This window comes from Engraulis encrasicolus, chromosome 21 (genome assembly GCF_034702125.1).
Source record: "Engraulis encrasicolus isolate BLACKSEA-1 chromosome 21, IST_EnEncr_1.0, whole genome shotgun sequence".
Lineage (NCBI taxonomy): Eukaryota > Metazoa > Chordata > Actinopteri > Clupeiformes > Engraulidae > Engraulis > Engraulis encrasicolus.
In genome coordinates, this window is record NC_085877.1 from 18,329,313 (window position 1) to 18,335,955 (window position 6,643).

Sequence of the window (6,643 nt, forward strand, 5' to 3'; positions counted from 1 at the left end):
CTAATCACACACACACACACACACACACACACACAGACACACACACACACACACACACACACACACACACACACACACACACACACACACACACACACACACACACACACACACACACACACACACACACACACACACATATATACACACACACACACACACACACACACACACACACATGGGTGAGTTTTGTATCAGGGGTTCACTACTTGACCTGGAAGGTGACTATAAAATGACACTGGATCTTTGTGTAAGTTTGTAGAAGGCCAGATGGTCGAAACATCACTTAGAATGAAATATGGGGCAGAGTGTGCACAAGTGGCCAGCATCTCAGCAAGATACTTCAGTGTGTTCAGTAGTTTTCATTCTTTCAAGTATTCATAAACGTCATGTGTGTTTTCTTACAGACTCCACTAAATCCTATGTCCTGTCTGATCAGGCCAGAACGTGGAGAGATGCTCAGGTTTACTGCAGGAAATACCACACAGACCTGGCAAGTGTGAGGAGCGAGTCTGAATATGAGAAGGTAATGGAGAAGGGCAGCGGTCAACGCTACTGGATCGGCCTGTTCAGAGACGACTGGGTGTGGTCCGACCAGAACAAGTCCTCCTTCAGGTGCAGTCATGGACGGGCAGGGGTTGGGGGGGGGAGAGAGAGAGAGAGAGAGAGAGAGAGAGAGAGAGAGAGAGAGAGAGAGAGAGAGAGAGAGAGAGAGAGAGAGAGAGAGAGAGAGAGAGAGAGAGAGAGAGAGATTTAAAAATGCCTTTATTTTAACACCGATTACTCATAGTACATTCTCACAATACATCCATTACAACCCCCTTATATCCTCATAACCAGCTCCCCACTCTCCCCAACCCGACACAACAAACCCCACACACACCAAATGCTTGAAAAAGTCCCTACATCATTGACCAACTGGTAGTACATGAACTCAACCTTGATACGACTTTTGACCAGTCCCAGAAAACTCTCCAAGGGGTCTACCAAGTCAAGATTCAGCATTTTCTTTTTGCGGGTCAGCCAAATAGCCAACTTTGCCACCCCTAGTAGGAAATTAACCAGACAAACCTCCCTCTTGAATTTGACACTGTATTTAGGGCCACTAATAAAAAGGGACTCTGAGAAACCCTCCCCAAACCCTCCCAAAGCCTCCCTGAACCAGTGAAAAAGACCCTCCAACCTTTTACAATGCAAAAACAAATGAGTTAAAGACTCTTCCTCCCCACAGAATGGACAACCCCTCCCCACTGCTGGGTCCAGGTATGCCACGTGTCTGTTTGTAGCGATCGCCCCATGAACAAGTCTCCACTGCAGATCAGCAGTACGCTTCTCAATGGGAGGCTTGTACAGGGACCTCCAGCAACCCCTAGAGGGGAACCCCGGCCCAAACACTTCTGACCACCTCCATGCCCCAACACGCTCCAGCACCCTCTGATGGCCCACCTTAACGCACAGCGAGTACAACTCCTTCTTACTGAGGCTTACAAAGTCTCTCTGCCCATGCATCTCCAAACACACAAGACCCTCCCCCTGGTCTTGTGCAGACTCCATCAATGCAGCAGACACCTCCAACATAGGGAAGCTGTATGTGATCCTCCAGTCTGGACCCAGCCCGCAAGTCTGTAGCACCTGCCTCCAGGCACCCGGCAGCGCTCTCTGGACCTCTGCCAGGATCCCCTCTAGGACCCTCAGCGAATGCAGTCCAGTCATCCTCTGTAGCTGATTGGCCGTTTTCCACTCACCCCCATCTCTCAAGTGAGCTAGAACCGTACATCCAGCAGCAGCAAAAGTGCTTCGGACACTGGCGGATGCGAAGAACCTGCTCCTCAACCAAGGGTTAAAGAACAAAAGCTCCCCCAAAACCCAGTCCTTCACAGCACAATTAGTCCTCTGCATCTTGAATGTCGACATCCACGCTTTCATCATTGTGCGGTAGACTGGAGGAAGCCCACCGCAGCACTCCTCATGCCCACTGAGCAGGAACAACTGCCGGTCATAGCCCATCGGTGTAGACTCCCTCAAGAGCGAGAGAGCAACTGGCCCCCACACCAAAGCCTTCTCGTAGAGCAGTCTCTGTGCCGCATGCAGCCTGAAGCCACGCACACGGTTTTGAATGTCCACCGAGCCCTGCCCCCCCTCTCCTAGTGGCAGATACAACACTGGTGCTGGGACCCAGTGCTGGCCAGACCAGAAGAAATTGTTCATCCTGCGTTGGAGCTCCCTCACCAAACTCTCAGGTGGATCAAGGACACTGAACCTATGCCAGAGCATGGAGGCGGCCAGGTTATTCGTGACCAGAACTCTACCTCTGTAGGACAGCTCAGATAACAGCCAATTCCACCTAGACAACCTGGCAGACACCTTCCCCAGCAGCCCCTCCCAATTCCTCTCCTGAAATGTAGAGCCCCCCAAGAAAACCCCCAACACTTTGAGCCCCCCAGGAAGAGAAGGTGGGCCACTATCGGCCCACTTCCCCATTAAAAACCCTTCACTTTTGCCCCAGTTTACCATGGCTGACGATGCTTTCCCATATGCCTCTAATGCCCCACACACATAATCAACATCCCCCTGATGAGAAATAAACGCAGTTACATCATCAGCGTATGCTGAAATGCTACACGTGGCCCCCTTAGGATCCCCAGGAACCACAAAACCCCTTAAGCCCTCCCTGAGCTTACTCAAGAGTGGTTCTATGGCCAGGGTATATAACTGACCTGACAGTGGACACCCCTGCCGTATCCCACGTGTCAGTTCGATAGGCCTGCTTAACCCCCCTCCCACCTTAAGTATGACAGACGCATCACTGTACAATAGTTTTAGCCACGCCAACATCCTTTCCCCAAACCCAAAAACCTTCAACACATTAAACAGATACTCATGATTCACCCTATCAAAAGCATTTTTCTGATCAATGGATAGAAGACCCACATCAATGTCTTTGAGTTGTGCACAGTCAATAACATCTCTCACAAGAAACAGATTGTCTGTTATTGTGCGCCCTGGCACACAATACGACTGATCCTCATGGACAAGGAGCGACAAAAATTGCTTAATTCTGTTTGCCAGGCACTTGGAAATTTTTTTGTAATCCAAACACAATAAAGAAACAGGCCTCCAGTTCTTCAGCAACCCCAAGTCCCCCTTTTTGGGTAGAAGCGACAGCACAGCACGCCTGGAGCTTGTTGGCAGCCGTCGCTCCCTGAAACATTCCTGCAGCATTTCAAAATAGTCCTGACCAATAGTCCCCCAGAAGTGCTGATAAAAGTCCGCTGACAGACCGTCAATTCCTGGCGCCCGCCCCTTCGCCATTTGCTGGACCGCCTCAGTCAACTCCAGAAAGGTCATTTCCCGGTCCAGGGCACCCCTGTCCTCTGGGCTTAGGACTGGGAGGCCCTGGCACAGCTGCTCAGCACACAGAGGGTCACATTCTGTTTTGCTGTACAGGCCCCCAAAGAAGTCTATTGCAATGTCTCTCATTTCCACGGGGTTGGTGGTTACGGTCCCATCTTGGCGCTTTAGGAAAACCATGTGCTTCTGCTGCACTGCCTTCCGCTCCAAGTTAAAAAAATATGAGGTTGGAGCGTCCATGTCCTTCACCGAAGAGAACCTGGCTCTCACCAGGGCCCCTTTTGCTCGTTCATGCAAAAATGAACTCAGTTCTTTCTTTTTTTCATTAATGTCCACAAGTGCATTCACATCCCCCCCCCACCTCCATCCTACTAATCTCCTCCTCCAACCTTCTTATATTCCCCTTCAAAATGGCAGTAGCATTGAAAGTATACCTCTGGCAGAACAACCGTATTTGAGTTTTACCCATCTCCCACCATTGACAGACAGTCTCAAAATCACCCCTCCGAGCCCTCCAGATCTCCCAAAAAGAAACAAAATTTTCACAAAAAGTATTATCCTTTAAGAGCGTATTGTTAAAATGCCAGTAATATTTTGGCCTTGGCGAAGTTGATAAACAGAAAACCACTGTAACCAAATGATGGTCCGAGAACCCACAAGGCATGATAAGGGAATTTACAATTTTGTTATTATGAGACCCCGACACATAAAACCTGTCTAATCTAGCACCCGCCACCCTTGAGTCCACTGCTTTAACCCATGTGTATTGTTTAGCCAAAGGATTTCTACTTCTCCATACATCAAACATATCCAACTCCTTCACAAATGTGTCTAATACCCGCCCCGATGCGCTCCACTGGGGAGAGAGAGAGAGAGAGAGAGAGAGAGAGAGAGAGAGAGAGAGAGAGAGAGAGAGAGAGAGAGAGAGAGAGAGAGAGAGAGAGAGAGAGAGTCAGGGATGGGTGAATAGAGCACAAGTAGTGGCACATCTGGGTACAGTAGTCATGAGTGGCTGAGTAATCGTAGCCATAGTAACGTTGCCTGATGATGGTCTGTTGACTGAACAATGGTCTATTGACCGAAATTTTGCAATTAAACTCTGCAAATTGGGACAGTTTGCAGAAACATTTCTCTGTAATATTAACCATGTGCGTTGGAAGGCTTATGATGATGTCGAGGGGTGTTTGCTCAAAAAACGCTGAGAACAACTGGACTAAATGGTTGAATGTTGTGGTGTGATGTGCTGTCTGATTACATTGGCCTATGGGACGGTCTGTTGATTTCCCTTTCAGGTACTGGAGGCTAGGCGCCCCTGATGACCATGGGAAGGACAACTGTGCAGCAGCATGGCTGACTGATGAAGATGACGGCAGGTGGGCGGACGGCAGATGTGACGAGAAGTTTCCTTTCGTTTGTCGCTCGGGTGAGTTTCGGATTGACTGCCAAATCTCTCATAATCACGATCAGTTTCAAAATCATAATCAGAGTTATATCTCATTCTCTGTCCAACTCTCTGTCCCTCTCTCTATACTTTAAATAATGTACAAGTCTGGGGTGCATTTATCGAAACCATAGTTAACATAGCCAACCATGTTAGCCACTTGGATAGTTACCAATGGGAAATTGCATTACAAACAGGATTAAAGTAGCTGACAGGCTAATAACTGTAATAGCTTTTGAGAAATGCACCCATGGACAGTCCTTACTACTACTGTACATGTTTTGCTAACCCACAAATGTTGTACACACCCCCCCCCCCCCTTCACACTTTCACTTAAAATTTTCTTCCAGATCAACTGGTGTTGGTGTCTCTGAATCTGACCTGGAAGGAGGCTTTCATGCACTGCAGGGAGCGTGACATGTATCTGGTGAACGTCTTCACTAAGGAGATCCAGACCATGGTGATGAATGCAGCCACAGGTGCCACCACCCCTCAGGTGAGAGAGAGAGAGAGAGAGAGAGAGAGAGAGAGAGAATGTGTCTGTGCCTCTAGCCCTTCAGATGTGGGTGACTGACTGACTGAATCATTAATTGATTGCTTTATTGATTGATTGATTTAGGCTATATAAAATGTCTTGACCTTTCCCTCCCCCCCAGGTGTGGCTGGGCCTGCGCTTCATGTGTCCCCTGGACATCTGGCACTGGACCACCAGGCAGAGTGTCTGCTACACCAACTGGGCCGCGGGAGGCTGGACTGGGAGGGAGGAGTGTGGGGCAGGGAGGGAGGGGAGGGCAGGAGCGGTGCAGTCCGGAGGGCAGCAGCAGTGGCTCAGCCTGCCCGAGAGCACCAGACTCAACTTCATCTGTGCCACTGAGGAGGGTGAGTGTATTTAGTGTGTGTGTGTGTGTGTGTGTGTGTGTGTGTGTGTGTGTGTGTGTGTGTGTGTGTGTGTGTGTGTGTGTGTGTGTGTGTCTGTGTGTCTGTGTGTGTGTGTGTCTGTGTGTGTGTGTGTGTGTGTGTGTGTGTGTGTGCGCGTGCTTGTGTCCACCACTGAAAGGAAGGTGAGGTGGAGAGTAAATGACCATTTCCTAATCAAAGGGTATGACATGTTACTTTATTTTGAATGCAGCTTGAATTTTCCCTAATATAATTCTGAATTAAACATGAATACTGTATGTGTCTCCCTCTGTATGTGTCTTGCAGTGCTGTGAGTGTCCTGCAGGGGTGTCCAGGATGCTGTTGGCCTCTTGTGTCTGCTGAACTCCAGTGGTCTCATTGGCTCATGCTCTCTCTCCAGTGACCACCTGACCACAGCTCAGCTTACTCTTCAATCAAAAAGTTGAGCTTCAAATATTCTTTAAAAAAAGTTATTAAGTCTCCATTTGAATTTTGATTCTTTATCCTTGTTGAGAGATAATAGTTTCTAAGCATAGTACACAAATCACAAGACAACACAACACAACATAACATTTAGCAACATACATTAATAACACCGTAAGACACAACACAAGCATTTACATTCCTGTGTGAATACATACTATTCAAGTTATAGTATACGGCTTTAGTCAGCACAACACAACACAATACAAGTTTGGACATATATTATTGAATTAAATGATTGTTTGTTTGATAATTAATCAATAAATTAATTTGCAAAAAAAATACCACTTTCCGTACGATTCATTTGTGCATTTTCCCTATTTTGCTTTAGGCTTGCAATACTGTGAAGTATGCACAGGGTGTTAGTTACAAATCCTTGGAGCAATGTTAGGTGCCTAGCTCAAGGGGACTTAAGCCATTAGGGTCCTGGAGCACTGTCTTATTCTTCCTACGTCTGTGAGCAACCTCCAA

The 6,643-nt window shown here is 47.9% G+C and overlaps 1 long non-coding RNA gene across 1 annotated transcript; it reads left to right on the forward strand.

Moving 5' to 3' along the window:
* Positions 1–4,674: 4,674 nt before the first annotated feature.
* On the forward strand, positions 4,675–5,530 carry LOC134437599 (uncharacterized). The gene is made up of 3 exons (XR_010032439.1): positions 4,675–4,774; positions 5,143–5,288; positions 5,449–5,530. It is a non-coding gene; the product is annotated as an uncharacterized LOC134437599 (long non-coding RNA).
* Positions 5,531–6,643: the final 1,113 nt, after the last annotated feature.